The sequence below is a fragment of the Simochromis diagramma genome, unplaced genomic scaffold (assembly GCF_900408965.1).
Source record: "Simochromis diagramma unplaced genomic scaffold, fSimDia1.1 OVJJ01000341.1, whole genome shotgun sequence".
Lineage (NCBI taxonomy): Eukaryota > Metazoa > Chordata > Actinopteri > Cichliformes > Cichlidae > Simochromis > Simochromis diagramma.
In genome coordinates, this window is record NW_024386788.1 from 220217 (window position 1) to 237174 (window position 16958).

At 43.6% G+C, this 16958-nt stretch overlaps 1 long non-coding RNA gene across 2 annotated transcripts; it reads right to left on the reverse strand.

Moving 5' to 3' along the window:
- Positions 1-1041: 1041 nt before the first annotated feature.
- LOC120728277 lies at positions 1042-3325 on the reverse strand. Of its 2 annotated transcripts, XR_005694678.1 has the most exons (5): positions 3271-3325; positions 3041-3193; positions 2398-2934; positions 1925-2312; positions 1042-1076 (listed from the first exon to the last, which is right to left on the reverse strand). It is a non-coding gene; the product is annotated as an uncharacterized LOC120728277 (long non-coding RNA). The 2 variants fall into 2 exon arrangements; XR_005694677.1 differs by lacking the exon at positions 1042-1076 and having other exon boundaries at positions 1880-2312.
- Between the last annotated feature and the right edge of the window lie 13633 nt (positions 3326-16958).

Genomic DNA, 16958 nt, shown 5'->3' on the forward strand with positions numbered 1-16958 from the left:
GAAATCAGAGTTAAGAGTCACTACCTTTGTTCATTTTCCCCACATCATATTTACTGGTTGCCCACAAGTGCTCCCGAATATCACACAATTCTGGAAAGTCTGGGGCCAACCAACATAGTTCCGCCTGCTAAATACACAGAGAAATGTCCCCCTTTTTTATTAATAATATTAATAATAATGGATTGGATTTATATAGCGCTTTATAGGTACCCAAAGCGCTTTGCAATGTCACTATTCAGTCACTCTCGCATTCACACACTGGTGGAGGCAGCTACAGTTGTAGCCACAGCTGCCCTGGGGCAGACTGACAGAAGCGAGGCTGCCATATCGCACCATCAGCCCCTCTGGCCAACACCAGTAGGCGGTAGGACACAACGACCAGGACAGAGAGCCCGGGGATCGAACCGGCGACCTTCTGGTTACAGATACGCTTACACGGTCACCCCTGAGCCACGGTTAGAAGCTGCAGAGTTCACACAACACTAATCTTCACCATTAAATGCTTCCTAAACACTTTCTTCCCCAGATCTGTGCTTTTTGTAACCTGTTCATGTGTTATGCCTTTCATTCCGTTGTGTTCTGGTGTGAAAGTAAGAGGCAGGAGAAAGCACTGGGTCTTTGGCTCTTTACTACACATCTGCAACACAGAAATACGGGTCTGATCTGTGTGTGTCACACGCCTGCCAGTACAGCACAAAATAAGAAATATGTCACTGAAAGATCATCAAAACAACTTATAAGAGCAATAAACAAAATAACTCAAAAACAAATAAACAGTCAAATACAATTTAATAACCAGGACCCAATATTCTAGTGCTTATAGTTCAAACATTCAATTCAATTCAATTTTATTTATATAGCGCCAAATCACAACAAAAGTCTCCTCAAGGCGCTTCATAGATACAGAGAAAAACCCAACAATCATATGACCCCCTATGAGCAAGCACTTTGGCGATAGTGGGAAGGAAAAACTCCCTTTTAACAGGAAGAAACCTCCGGCAGAACCAGGCTCAGGGAGGGGCGGCCATCTGCTGCGCCCGGTTGGAGTGAGAGAAGAAAGACAGGATAAAGACATGCTGTGGAAGAGAGACAGAGGTTAATAACAGATATGATTCAATGCAGAGAGGTCTGTTAACACATAGTGAGTGAGAAAGGTGACTGGAAAGGAAAAACTCAATGCATCATGGGAATCCCCAGCAGCCTACGTCTATTGCAGCATAACTAAGGGAGGATTCAGAGTCACCTGATCCAGCCCTAACTATATGCTTTAGCGAAAAGGAAAGTTTTAAGCCTAATCTTAAAAGTAGACAATCATTGAAGAAATGAATTGCAGTGAGAAGCTAAAAAAAACCCAGCTTCTCAACCAAACAGCTTGCATCAATTTTGAGAGGCCTGCACCACACCACCAGCTAGAGGAGTCCATCCTTCCACCCTGAGGAAAATCCTCAACTGGCTTCACACCTTCTACCGCAGATTTGAAAGTCAGTCTGTTCACACCTCCAATCTGTTCACCTCACATCTACACAAGACTTTCTGCAGCCCTCACCCCCCTCTGCTCTGATCCCCCTTGACCTCCTCTCACCTGTCTGCACTAAAGTACCGTGAGAAGGATGTGTCTGCTCTTCAAGAGACAGAAGCCCTGGAAGCCTTCAAGATCTAACTACTCAAAAATGTTGTGTGGATATTGAATATTTGTGTTTGGTAATCAATGTGCATGTCTGTTTTAGATTTTTAAGAATTTTATGCTTGTTTACCTTGTTATGTGTGGATTAGCCTAGTTTATGTTTTATCTTTCATGAAAAACATTTAAAAATAGAGAATAGCTAATATACTCACTATTAGTTATATCTTTTTTTTCCATAAAAACCCCAATCTGGTATGCTTACCCCCAAATTTTATTTACAACAACACAAATTATACATACCAAGTGATGGGTGTTGTATTAACAGTTTGTCGATGCTTAAAATCTGGAGATGAAATTGAAAAACTTAAACGTCTTTTCTTGTAGGGCCAACACACATAAGTGAGTAGTTAGCATGTATATTAATGCCCATTAATTTCACTCCTCTTGGAAGTTATGAAATTGAAAAGTTAGTTGTCAGGAGATTTCTTCTCAAAGAGTATCCCTCCATGGCGCAATTCCAGCTGCTGATTGTGAAAAGGGCTCGGAGGCCAGTACGTAAAATGTGGACTCAAGTGAAGATTCAACCACAGGAGGCAGTGATAAGATTTCACGTAAGCCTTATTGAACACAAGAGTAAAGATCGACACGAGGGAAGAAAGCTTGGCAGGAAGTCTCTGACGTGGTGAAACTGTAAACAGAGGGAGAGTGTGGTTAGGAAGGAAGTGAGGGGAGCGAAGACTGGTGAAGTGAGGGTTACTGGATTTGTGTCTTACTTGACAGTTGGAGCGCATATGGCTCTGGAGGGAGGGGAGAGTGGCCTGGTGAGCATCTTGGAAGGCGAGTGAGGGGAAAGGATTGGACCTGGCTTTCCCTGAGATCCAGAGGAGACAAGCATCTCTACGACACCAACTGTCTGCCATCGATAACGCAGTTTTGAGATCCCTTCCCAGGTGCCTCAATGGCCACTCACACCTTGCATCAGATGATCTCAGTAGTTCCAATAATAAGGGAAGGTCTCATCGTGGTTTCACCTGAAATCTCTAATGACCCATGACCCATTTTTTTCACATCTTGGCTCATGGGATGAGGCAAATTATTATTATTATTGGGTCAGACTCCCTGCATATAATTTGCTTATATGCAGCAGCCTTTTCTGGTTGTTTTCACAGCATATCTATGTGCTTTGAAAAAGCACTCGCCGCTCCTTGATGGGATGGATCTCTAGATGCTCTTTTGTGAGAATATCATCCTCTTCATTCAATCCCTCGGCCTTGGTATGCTCATTGGTTCAGAGATGGACAGGTCATTTCCTGCAGATTCAGATAGAAAATATATATGTATTTAATTTTTTTAATTATGTATTATGTATTTATTATTTAGATGTATATTAGCATCTATATTATTTTAATGCTTTACCTCTACATCGATATAAAGATACCATGATGAGAGTGGAGATGAAGTATGGACAGAAGACCACCAGATAGCGAATGAGTGTAAAGTCAAAATGAAGGGAAGTTTGAGAAGTTCCTGGAGTTTCTGGAGTAGGAAGGGCTGTAATTGCAGGTATATCTGCAGACAGAATCCCACCTGTTCAGGTGAAAATGTGGATGAAGTGAGTGGAAAAAAATCAGAGTGAAGCTCCTCACCTGTGACAGTGATCCAGCTGGATGGAGACTCTCCATGACCGCTGATGTCACACTTGTAGAGGCCTTCATCAGACCTGGAAACATGCTGGATGGTCATGTGACCTGTAGGCTGCTTCCTGATGAGGGAGCCATCTTTATAGAAAGCAGCTGGGAGGTTGGAGGGAGTGGTCTTTGTTTTACAGAGCAGATTGACGTTATCTCCCTCCATCACAGGGAGGACAGGACTCTGCAGGATCACTGATCCACCTCAACACAGAGACAAACTACAGCATTTCATCCATTTACACACAGCTTCATCAACACTAACTCCACACACTCAGCTTACCAGTGACTGTCAGGTTAACCATGTTACTGATGGGACCCTCTCTGGACTCACACCAGTAAACTCCACTGTCCCACGTGTAGATGTAGCTCATGGTACATGAAGAAACAGACCATATTCCAAAGTCAGCTCCACACTGAATCATCAGTTTTTTGCTTGTGTTTCTCCACAGACTGAACGAGCTGCGAGCAGAGCCGTCATCCTCCTCACAGTGCAAAGTTACAACGCTTCCTTTAAAGAATTGAGAGCTGCTGGGACTCACAGTGAGATGAGCTGTTCGGTAAGGGGGACATAAGATATTACCAAATAGTTATTTGGAACAAAAATATTTGTATCTGGGAACAGAAAAACTTCATATCAAAAAGCTGAGTTTCCTTATGAGACCACAGTGCATGCCTTGGTCATTTAGACCAGTGGTCCCCAACCCCCAGGCCATGGACCAGAACCGGTCCATGAGTTGTTTGGTACAGGGCTGCGAGAGTTGAGGTTCGGGTGTGAAATTTATGGTTTTCAGGGTTTTTATTGGTTTTTATCGTTTTATCGTTATTATTTCTTGTCTTTCATCGTTAACATAGTTTCCCTGGGTCTTTTCTCGTATGTTATGAATAAATTTGTCAAGAACTGTAGTTCTAACATGCAAGCTTGACCCAGAAGCACACACAATACGCAGGAAATGCGCACAGAATAAACTTTATTTCTCAACTAAAGGCGACCCGGAATAACCAAAGGGAACATGCTGTTTCAATGTTAGAACAGAAGTGACCTGGAGATAAATGATTTGGGAACGCCATGATCAGAACCGTGGGAGGCTGCAACAGAAAAGGGAGCGAGTTACTGGGGAGCAGGGAGATAACAGCATACAACGGGGTAGAGCTATTTATCTTACGATCGGGCCGGACCGTTGGAAATGGAGGCAGGGGTGAATGTCCGCGGGAGAGGATTCCAGGGAGACGGAGAGGATGATGACAGGTGGTTTATCTGAACTCCAGGCAGGCAGGAGGACATGCAGGTGAAAGCTCAGTAACACAGTAACAGGATTAACACAGTTCATAGAAAGCAGAAATTCCTCATCAACCTTCGCAAGGGGCGAACTAGCGTGGAGCAGCCGGCAGTGAGGGGGTTAAATAGTCCCCCTGGTGATCGCCTGAAATGGGATGCAGTTGTGAAGACGACAGCCACACCCGCAGGTGTGGGCATCCCAACCGCTCCTCAGACACTGAGCTGCGGACCATGGCAAAATTATCTTTTTTTTTTTGGGTGCCGGTACTGGATTTATTTGGTTGTATTTATCCACGACACCTTAAAGGCCAGTCCGTGAAAATATTGTCAGACATAAACTGCTCCGTAGCCAACAGAACCACAAGAATCATGTGGTTCTGTTGGCTTCATCAGGTGACGATTTCCAGCTCACACTGGAGCATTTTGCAGCTGTGTGTGAAATGGTGGGAATAAAAATCAGCACCTCCAAAGGCCATGGTCCTCAGCCGGAAAAGGATGGAGTGCTCACTCTGGATCAAGGATGTGTTCCTGCCCCAAGTGGAGGAGTTTATCTTGGGGTGTTTTTAACAAGTGAGGGGAGAAGGTAGCAGGAGAGTGACAGATGGATTGGTGCTGCAGTGGCAGTGATTCAGAGATTGATAGAGAGCTACGTGAATCTCTTAATTCACCTATGATCACAAACTTTGGGTGGTGACCAAACGAACGCTGCTTTAGAGATAGGGTGAGGAGTTTGGCCATCTGGGAGGGGCTCAGAGTAGAGCCACGGCTGCTCCACATCGAAAGGGAGACAGTTGAGGTGGTTCGAGCTTCTGACAAGGATGCCTCCTGGGTGTCTCCTAGATCACATGTTTCCAGGACACGCTGGAGAGATTGTATCTCTTGGCTGGCCTGAGAATGCCTTGGTGGTCTCCCGGAAAGGCTGGAAGAGGTGGCAGGGAGAGGTCTGAGCTTCTCTATTGCCCCTGTTTATCTGGCCCTAGATAAGGGTAGCTGATTCATTTAAATTGACACAATGATCCTGCTATAATCAGGTTTCTGTAAGGCACAGTAAATAAAGTTGAGCTCAATTCATATGCTAAGAGTTTTTTTAGGGGTTTGTTTTGTTTTTGATGGTCTGGGAACAAACACAGTTTTAAGGTATTGGAGGGAATAACAAGAGACTCTACTTTCTGATGCTGGCACTGAACAGTCATGTATTTGGGGGTTTATTAAATTTGGCCAGATTTCTTGAAATGAGAGCAGATCCATCCAAATTTTCTAACCTCTAACATAAATCCCTGGGGCCCATTTTCCTGGCCGCTAAAGTATGACCTGTCAAAATGATAAATACTCAAAATATGAACATGATGCAAAAAAAAATAAAAAACTGGATATATAAATAAAATTTCTGCTTTTCAGCAAAAGTTAAAAATAACAGAAAATCATAACATTCAATTTTCTTTGCTCTTATGCCATTTTGTCGGGATGCATCTTTTTTTGGCAACAAGCTGGTTTAAGTTTGGTGTGAGGTCTTGTGTTGTAGAGATTCTCAGGGTGGACTGCAGGTGTTTATCAGTGAGACGACTCCTGTGTGCTGTTTTGTTAATCCTTATCACTGAAAACAGCTTCTGCATAACAATAATAATAAATCTATATAAAATGATCTCGCTGGTCAGAAATAAATGGCTGGATGTGGCCCACGGGCCTTGAGTTTGACACATGTGCTTTAGAGGGTTAAAGTTTGAAAGAGAAAAATTACTAACCTTGATGTGCATTGCAGCTCAGCAGTGAGGCGAGAACTAGAGGAAGTGACACCTAAGTTAGTTTGTTTTCACACTGCGCATTTATTTGATGCTCAGGAAGCTTCAGCCCTGCAGAACATGTTCTTTTCTTAGTTCTCAAAATATATACAGCTCTTGTTTCTTTAGTCTAATCCAGACTCAGCTCATCATTGTTACAGTAAAAGTGTTAGAAGTAAACCTAAAAAGTTGCTGCTGTAACCAGTCATAGGGATGGGAAGATTTTTAAATTCTACTAATGTTCCCACAGAACAGCTATAGCTATAGCACAGACATATTTCATATATAGCAAACGTTGTTGAATATACGGTTATTTAGTTTGTTATCATAATATCAACTTTTTCAAAATTTGTGTTTTAAAATGATTTCATAGTTTGGAGAAAGTGTAATGTGAGTATATCACAAACATTCTAAGAAACATTCTTGGAGCTGAAGACTCCAGATCAGCTCCGTACACTGAAAACTAGAAAAGACAACAGATCTGCAGTAGACTTCTCTGGTAAGATTTTTAAGGTAATTTTAAGTCATCACAGTTAAAGAAACATATTTCGCTTACAGAGCAGTGGCAGCAGAGTTGTTTCCTCCATTGTTTTTTCTCAGTAATGGTACTGAAACATTCAGCAGCTTAACTTTAAGCCCCTCCCAGTCCCCCATCCTGACTTGCTCTCCGCTGTGATGTCCTCACCATTTACCTACACTGTGCTAGGATAGAAAGCAAGCACTCATGCAAGTCATTGAAATTCAGGTATTCTGATTACTTCCATGGCCATGGGTGTATAAAATCAAGCACCTAGGCATCCAGACTGCTTCTACAAACATATGTGAAAGAATTGGAGCTCAGTGAATTCTAGTAGTATCATGATAAGAGTCCAATCATAAAATTTCCTCACTAATAAATATTGCATAGTAAACTGTTTGTTTTAAAACCACTAACAGGAAGCAATTGGGAATCACAACAACTCTGCCACAAAGTTTTAGGCCATGCAAAATAAGCATCCGCTAACCCTGCGGGGAGTTGGGCTTGGACCTGTAAAATGTAAAATCCAGTAAAAGGGCATCTTAATACTTCAAAATACCAAAATATTTTGGAAAATTTGGACAATTGTCTAATGCTCCCAAGACACGGAGGAAGACAGTGAATGAACACAGACGACGCGACAAGGAACACAGGCAGACACGCACTATAAATACACAGAGGGACACTGGGAAATCACACACAGGTGGGAGACACAGCTGGACCTGATCCCTGAATTAATAATAATAATAATAATAATAACAATAAATACACCAAAACAAAAAATCACTGAGTCCATGTACTCAAGACCATGACACGCACAGAGAAGGCAACATTTTAATATTTAAATTTTCTTTAAGCAAGCAGGATTATTATAATTCTTCATGACTGGTCCAAGTGTCCTTTTTTTTGGAAATCAAAATATACTCACCCTATACACAGCTGAGTCTTGACCTCATTCAAAGAGAGCACCTTTGGGGTGATTTAGAGTGGAGACTACAAGCCAGGTCTTCTTACCCAACGTGTCTGACCTCTCAAATCTGATTCTAGAAGAATAGTGAAAATTTTCTTTCTAACACACTCCTTAAAAAAAGCCTACCCAAAAGAGTTAAAGCTGTTATAGCTCAGTCTCACATCTCATTAAATGCTATGGCTTAAGAATGGGATGGCCTTGTAGTTCATATGCATGTAAAGACAGATGAGCAAATACTTTTGGCACTACCTGTCATGGTCCTGGGTTGTTAGACCCAGCATTTGAGGCGATCGTGGCTCAAGAGTTGGTAGTTTGTCTTGTAATCGGAAGGTTGCCAGTTCAAGCCAATGCTCAGACGTCTTGGTTGTTGTGTTCTTGGGCAAGACACTTCACCTACCACCTACTGGTGATGGCCAGAGGGGCCGATGGCGCGATATGGCAGCCTCGCCTCTGTCAGTCTGCCCCAGGGCAGCTGTGGCTACAACTGTAACTGCCTCCACCAGTGTGTGAATGTGAGAGTGAATGAATAGTGGAATTGTAAAGCGCTTTGGGTGCCTAGAAAAGCGCTATATAATCATTTAATCCAAATGGGTTGCTGTCAGATATGAATTTATAGTTGTAGCAGATGCAGTATATGTGACTATAAGCATGGTTGTCTGGAAACAGAAACAGGCAATACTATAATTAGTAGGGTCAAAGATAGATAACTAAGAAACAATGATAACACATCATCTAATCAGACACAGCAATATTTTACAATGTCCACAAGGGGTCGCCGTAAGACCAGAAGTTGGCTGAATAGATAAATAAATCTTAAAAGTTGCTAGTACTAAGGCAAGAATTTGGCAAGCTAACAACAGTTAAACTAAACAATAAACAACAGAAAAATCCTTTAAACTCAGGATGTAATTATTGGAGGAGATTCTGGCCACTGGTATTAACTTAGTGTTAATTAATTAAATACTTAAATAAATCTACTAACATGATATCACCGTACCGAGGCATAACTTTAGCTTTAACATGCACAACAACTACAACTACTGTCAAACCAGTTAACCTGTCAAAGGTAATTACACTTACAGGTTCATTAACGAACACGGAGTCACACAAAACTGCATTACAACTGCCATGCTCTGCCGCTGCGCCTTTTGTCTCTCAGGCTGTGTCCCAATTTAGGATGTATCCCAATTCAGGGTTAGAGCCTTAAAGGCCTTAAAGGCCGTAAAGGCTAAAGACATGTCGACATTCCTCCCCCCTGAGATATATGACATGTGTACCTATGTACTAGCGTAACACCCTGATATATTCCACTGTAGATCTGAGTCCCAAATAGGAGTGTGTGCGCCCGCAGCCAGCACACTGCAGCAGCACAGCCCAGGACATGCCACACACGTGCAATTAACCAAAAACCCAAATAATGTCACCACAAGCACAGTGTCTACTGCCTGCGAACATCAACATGTTGAACATCAACAAAAAGGAACATCAACAGTCAGAATAATAACTAGAATAAAAGAATGTCTGTCATGTCCTGTTTTTACTTTCACTTTCCGTTCCACTGTCCACCGCATCATGCACAGGGTCACAGAGGAGGTGGTGGCCACGCGCCACCAGGTCATCCACCTCCCACGGATGCCATGTGGAAAAGAACGAGTTGCCATGTCCAATGGGTTTGCACAGCTGGTAGGCCACAGGGCCTTTGTGAAGGGTGCTGGTGCAATCGACTGCTGCCATGTCTGCATCAAGCCCCCAGCGGCCCTGTCGGTCAGTGCTACAGCAACAGGAAGTTGTTCCCCTCCATGATCCTGCAGGCGGTATGTGGCCGCTTCAGGGCCACATACCGCATCAGGGCCGCTTTGTCGATACACATGTGGGCTGGCTGGGGTCAGGGCATGACTCCAGTGTCCTCCGCGACAGCCCACTGTACCAACAGGCTCGTTACCCTCCCCCAGGGCATTTCATCCTTGCAGATGGAGGGTACTCATGTCTCCAACATCCACTCCCCCTCATCACCACCTAAAAGAGGCCAGTCCACGGTGCGGGAGCCCAGCACTTTGACGCACATCACTTCAGGGCACACTCTGTCATGCCTTTGGAATGATGAAGATGAGGTTCCGTGTCATCTTCCTGCAAGCGCTGGAGGTGCACCACACCTTCGTGCCACATGTACATCACGCTAATACGAGCATCATTGTTGTTTGTCGAATCATAATGGCAACTGTAGTGTATAATCTGGCATGTACACTGTACTCACAAGATTAAACATATGTCGCAGGTCATAACAGCACGTGCCGTGCTGCACAACATCTGCATCAGTGCTGGTGACATTGTGGCCCCAGATGAGGGGCCCGAGGATGATGCCCAAGATGATGGGGAGAATGGTGTGGAGGCAGTCAGTGGTGCACACTGGCGGGACCAGCTATCTGCTGAGGTGTCTGCCCTGGAGGAGGTACCCCCAGACCACGATTATTGTCATCAGGCAAGTATCCCTTAGTGTTGCATCTGCACAGTGCTGGGATTTCACGTGACAGATCTGTATTAACATGCTTGTTGTTACCATGTGGTTTTCCCACCGCCATGATTACAATCCAGGGACATGGCAGCTGTCAGTTTCACCAGCCCTGCAGACCCAAGTGGAGGATGATGCGGTGGACAGTGGGAATCAACATGCCTGAGCAACATCTGGGGACGCCTATGTGGGATGCTCCACTCTGTACATGGTTATGCGAACCGGGGGCCTTACCTGTGGCACCTCCCTCATCTCTCTGGTCCTGGTCCAGCGGACCAAGCAGCACTGCCCAAGACTCTCTGCTCAGGCAAATGTCAGGCCTGGTTGATGATGTATGTGCATGCTGGGACACTCAGGTTTATCCTGGACCACAGAGGGCAGTGCATTTCCCACAATCATGTTGTGTTTTACGTTGCACTGTTTTTATTTTCACAATTTGGCATGTGCAATAGGTCAGGCCCCCCCGAAATTGTGTTATGTAGTTTGTGACAGACATGCACTCACAGTTGGGATTTTCTGAATGTTTTATTTACACAACTGAAATAATCATGCTTGTACAAAACAAAGGTTGGGGTGCCAGCATAAATAAAGTGCAACTATGTACAGTGGCTGTCTGTGGACATGGCTCAGTCCTTTTTCTGCTCCACTAGCTTTTTGAGGACACCTATCAGCCTGTCCATCCTCTCGGCTCTCCGTTCCTCCGTTTGGTGTTGCTGAGCCATGTCCTCTTTTATTAGGGCAAAGAGCTCATCCTCCCCGTCCCTCCTCTTTTTCGCCACCCGTGCCTCAGGCGACTCCTCATCCTCCTACCCCTTCTGGTGTGGGAGTGGGTTGCCAACTGCTGCACTGGGCCCTGGTGTGTCCTCTTGGATGGAGGAGATTAGAACAGGTGTCCTAGCACCTCATCCATGGCACCAAACCAGGGCCATGTTGCGGCAGTGGGCCCACTTGCACCCTCGCCCGTTGCTGGATACTTGCACTTCTGAGGGCGTCACAAGTGGCAGTTGGCTGGCATTCCTGCCTGGTATATGTTGACATTTCTGTTTGCGGCTTAGGAAGGGTCATATTAGTAACAGTCAGTGTTGTGAAGGTTACTTTTAAAATGTATTCCACTACAGATTACAGAATACATGCCCCAAAATGTATTTTGTAACATATTCTGTTACGTTACTCAATGAGAGTAACGTATTCTGAATACTTTGGATTACTTAATATATTATCATGCTTTTTACAACTACCTGAATGTACTATTGCTGTGATTTATTACTATTACTGAAGGTCCGCGGCTCCGAACCGTAGTAAAGGGACCTCTGACTAATACGGTGGGTTCTGTGTCAGGCTCGTAGCTGAAAAATTGCTCTACTTTGTTGTGTGGGTCAACTTTGCTTGCGAGAGACAAAGAGAGGCATTGAAAGGCTGCTCCAACCGAACTTATTGTTTCGGAGGAAAACACGAACACGGTGTACAGTCAAGTCTTAATAGCTTACTTACAACTGAGCTCGTCAGGCACTCTTCTTGGCTGCAGTGGTTATTATTATATTTACATGCTTCCAGCTCCCGTTTTTCCTCGATGACAACTCGTACGTTTCCACTCCCCTTTTTCTCCCTCCTCGCGCTCACAGACCCATAACGTGTATGGCAGTCCATTCTCCCTGCAGCACGGACTACACTGCCCATGATGCTACATTCTTTAGAGCTATACCTGTAGCATTCTGCCTATTAGCTTAGCACAACAACAACAACAACAAAAAGGCGCTCTCTCACCCAGGAAACACGAAGAGAGAGAGCGTTACCCTGTAACCATGGCAACCTTAGTGCTGCCGCCTGGAACAACAGAACGTAGCTGTCAAACAAAACCCAAACAGTCCTGACCCGCGACAATATGAAACAGGAAAGTACCGCCGTGTAATCCATTTATTTCAACAAAGTAACTGTATTCTAAATACCACCTTTTTAAACTGTAACTGTAGCGGAATACAGTTACTCATATTTTGTATTTTAAATATGTAACAACGGTACATGTATTCCGTTACTCCCCAACACTGAGTACATTTGATTGCACTTGTAGTGGTGATACTTTTATTCATACTGCCCTCCGTCTGGTACAGGATTCACAGCTTTGCGGGTCTGTGCGACTACGATCACGTGGGCCCGACAGGTGTCACATGATTCACCTTGACATTTACTATTAACCTTCCATTAACTTATACATCTTGGCATTTGTTTCGCTCCTTCACACATTTGCAGGAGTTGCTGTCCTCCACCACCGTTTCAACCTCGTCCGCAGCTGATGCCATCATTATGCACTGACCTGGCTGCGTCGCGCTGTGCATTGTGGGATATATGGGACCACGAAACGCGCACCGGACCACGCTTGATATCTGGGAAAATCGACGGCACATTTGGAGTATGCATTTGAAGTACACTTCAAATTGGGACAGCCATCGTCGTGTGGCGGTGACGTAATTGCACTCAAAATGCGGTCTCCAAATCGGGACACAGCCTCACTCTCCCTCGACATGATGAGCACATGACCACTGATGCGCTCATTTGGGTGCACTTGATTCTTGACATCCTGAGGCCCAGCCAGCAGGGAATTTGCACCCAAGTCATGGTTGGCTTTGTTCAGCATGAAGACAGCTAGCCTTACTCTATTCAAAATTGACAAGCAGCTGTACCTCTGCAGTCTGATGACAATTTGCTCATCACTAACATCTTCAGTTTTCTCTGTTGAGTAGATTATGGCTGGATTATTCTTTGTTGACCATAACATTTTACTTTAAATTTTAAAACAACTACAATATTATACTACAGCAACATCAAAATACTTTTACTTTTCTTCTTATATAAGATTTTATAAAAAAAACAAACAAAAAAAAAAAAACAGCAGGTTCCCACACTTCGTATTCTTAACATCTCTGATGAGAAACAAGCCTTCATACAAAAGTTTGTTTGAAACGGAAATACCCAAACCCACAAAGCTGCCATCTGCTTTCAGTGTACGCTGACACATTTTACCACAGAGCACATTCTCACGAGAAGAAGACGGTTCTTAGCCGAAACAGAAAAAAACGAGGTTAGTTAACTAGAATCAGCAAGACCACTGTGGTTTTAGTTTCAGAAATTTAAGGAAGTCAAAAGTACTCACTGTATTAAAAGGATGTTTGTGTCACGGTCTGGCTGGCAGACCGTGGGGGTGTAGGGAAGGACCCAAGCGCGGTGCTATGTGTGCGAACAGTGCGTTTATTTACAGTGGAACCAAACAACAATAAATCCCCCTGTTTTCTCCAGACTCCCGTGTCGTGCCTTCTCAAAAAGCTCCGTGTTCTCCACTCTCGTGTGTTCTACACACACCCCGTGCCTGCTGCCCTCCGATGTTCCACGCTCCTCTTGAGGGGAAAATAACAGAGGCAGCCGTCAAGACCATTGATTGTAGAAAAGATGGACGACGCGACACCGCCTCCTCCCATTGTGCAAAAGTGAAGCCAAAATATCCCGTTTATGGAGGCTGCCATCTTGCACATTTGGAGGCAGAGTCTGCGCAGTAGTGACTTGAGGTGGAGCGACTGTGTAACACTCCCGCCCACACACCCGCTGGACGTGACCGCTAACACGCCCCCCTACACTTTTTACGTAGCCCGGCAACTCGAGTTTTTTTTGCTGGTTTACCGCGTCTGACGACTCGTTTAATTAAGGTAAATACAACCATGTCACTGTTATAAAAAATAGACACACAGCTTATCATCTTATAGTTCTAAAATCACTCTGTTGTTAATTCGTTAGTTAGATTAGCCGCTAGCATACGCACTGTGTTGAAGGATTGTTGCTAGCTAGTTAGCGATGCTACACACCTGTTACTCTAATAGTCTGTGTTATTGAAGGATCAGCACTCCTTATGTTTTTTTATCCATTTTTAGACAGCGATGAGATCAGCTGCACACTCCACAGAGGCCCAGAGTTACTGTCAATATCAAAAATGTAATGCTGTCCTTTGAGATTTTAACATAAGACTGTGAGTGTAATCGATCTAAAACTGTTTAAATCTCTAGTCTACAGCCTGGTAACATGGAGACTTTAAAAACAGCAGCATGAGGTTTCAGTAGTGTAGTGTGATTTGTTCTTTTCATTTAATAATAATCCATATTATATCAACAGCTGCCTGGAGAGAAACTAGTGAGGGAGACCATGAGGACTAAGCTGGGTTTCTGGGTCCAGAGGTTTGGAGAAACTTCTTCCCTTTCTTTCATCACAGCTGTCCTGTGCCAGAAGTTCTGTTGACCCACTGAAAGAGGCTTCATTTAAGAAACACCAGGAACACTGAAGCTCATCGCATTGATCAAGCAGGACTCATGATCTTCATCAGCAGCTCCCTCACAGGGAAATCTTCAGCACTCCTCTGTAGGCCCGCCCCAGGAGATGAATAAACCCAGCGTTTCATGAACACTGTGATGGAGACCTTTGCTTTGTGTAATGTTATAAATACTCTGATACTCCCCAGAGGCTCCGGACTTTTACATAAACATAATATATTCAGTCCTGTAGAAAGTTATATATTTAAAAATATATGATCCTCTCTGGTTACTCTGGTATGAATAACTCTGAATTACTTTATGGTAGAGCTGGGCGATTTAAGAATTTTTCATATCATTATGTTTTTTTCATTTCAGGCGATAACGATATCTATCACAATATAAGCCAAATAACTATATTTGTAAGATTTAAATGTGCCATTGCTCACAAGTAAAATGTGAAATAATCAGCAGCTTGTTTTGATTTAAATATTTATTTCCCATAATAAGTTCAACAGGGGAGATGTACTTAAGGAACATGAGACTTTTTCAGATATCCATCCATCCATCCATCCATTCACTTCCGCTTATCCTTTTCAGGGTCGCGGGGGGCGCTGGAGCCTATCCCAGCGGTCATAGGGCGAGAGGCAGGGTACACCCTGGACAGGTCGCCAGTCTGTCGCAGGGCTAACACACAAGGACAGACAACCATTCACACTCATTCACACCTAGTGACAATTTGGATTATCCAATTAACCTATCCCCACAAGCTGCATGTCTTTGGATGGTGGGAGGAAGCCCGAGTACCCGGAGGGAACCCACGCAAACACGGGGAGAACATGCAAACTCCACACAGAAAGACCCCGGCCTGATGTTGGAATTGAACTCAGGACCTTCTTGCTGTGTGGCAACAGTGCTAACCACCGTGCCACCGTGCTGCCCTTTTTCAGATAAATAAAGGCAAATATTGCAAACTACACAAAAGGCAGCCGCTAAAGCGTTTAAGTTTCAAAATACAACAAACAAAACAGACTAAATTGTCAATTCCACTTAGAAACAAAATATTAATTTTAAAAATAAATCTTAGTTTGTTTTACAGAAGAACTGACAAAATTGAGTAACTTTTGTCAATATCAAATAAACTGAGAACTAAAGGGAAATTCTCAATCTCTCCTTGCTGTATATCTTAGCTTTTCAGTTTTAACAGTTACTTTAGTCTGACAAAAGCCGAATGACGAATTAGCGCTTCCAATCAGAGACTGAGCATGCACCGATTTATTGTATTTCCAGACTTGCTTTCGGCACAATTTACAGTGCTCGCTGCTCCGTTTGACTTGAAATAGCCGAAATACCTTCACACTACGGAACTTCTGTGGCTCTTCTGTTCGACAATCTCTCCGGCATTGGAACCATCATCTGTTTTCTCTTCAGTAACCTTCGGTCACGCTCTCGGTTTATTTTTCTCTAGTCGGCACACTCATTTCCTCCGTTACCCGGGTGGAACGGCGGCTGGCTGCTTCCCAAACAAATACACATGTGCGGCTTGGCACTTGTGCTGTACGTAACAAGTCACGTGACATGACGCTGCGGCTGTGATTGGTTCGGCTCTGCGCTACTTAATTTGGATTGGCTGTTCTTTTTTTAGAGGACAAGAGCGGTGAGGCCTATTGCAATAGTTAAATTAAATTAAATTTTTCTATCGAGAAAAAGTAATTTCTCAATACATATCGTTATCGTTCTATCGCCCAGCTCTACTTTACGGTAAATAACACTTTCTGCAAAAAACTGTGAAAGAATTCCAGATGACAAGTTTGTAGTTCAACATACAAGTGACGACCTTTGACCTTCATTAGGTTTTATTTAATTGTGTTAGAGAAAATCTCATATGCTCTTCATGCAGCTGAGTACATCATGTGTTGAAAACGGAAGCTGTGCAGGTCTGAGATCAGCAGCTCTCTGAAACACCAAACTGAGGTCCTGTTAATGCTGATATATAGTGACACAGTTACAGGGGTGATTAATGCTTTTAGTTTTTTGTCTTTAACTTTATCAATAAAGCTGCAGCTTTCATTACAGCACATGTGGTACTTTAACCTTTGTACTGTTTTCATCAGTTCATTTTGCAGTTAACATGTTGGATGATCTGTCTGCTGTCACTGGGTGGTGCTGAGGTCTGAATCTGAGGGCAGCTCCTGTAATCACAAAGACAACAGAACCATCAAACTCAAATATAAATTTTATCCCTCAAAATTGAAATAAAGCTGATTCTTCTGTCCTCACACACTCAGGATCTGAAGTTCTTCT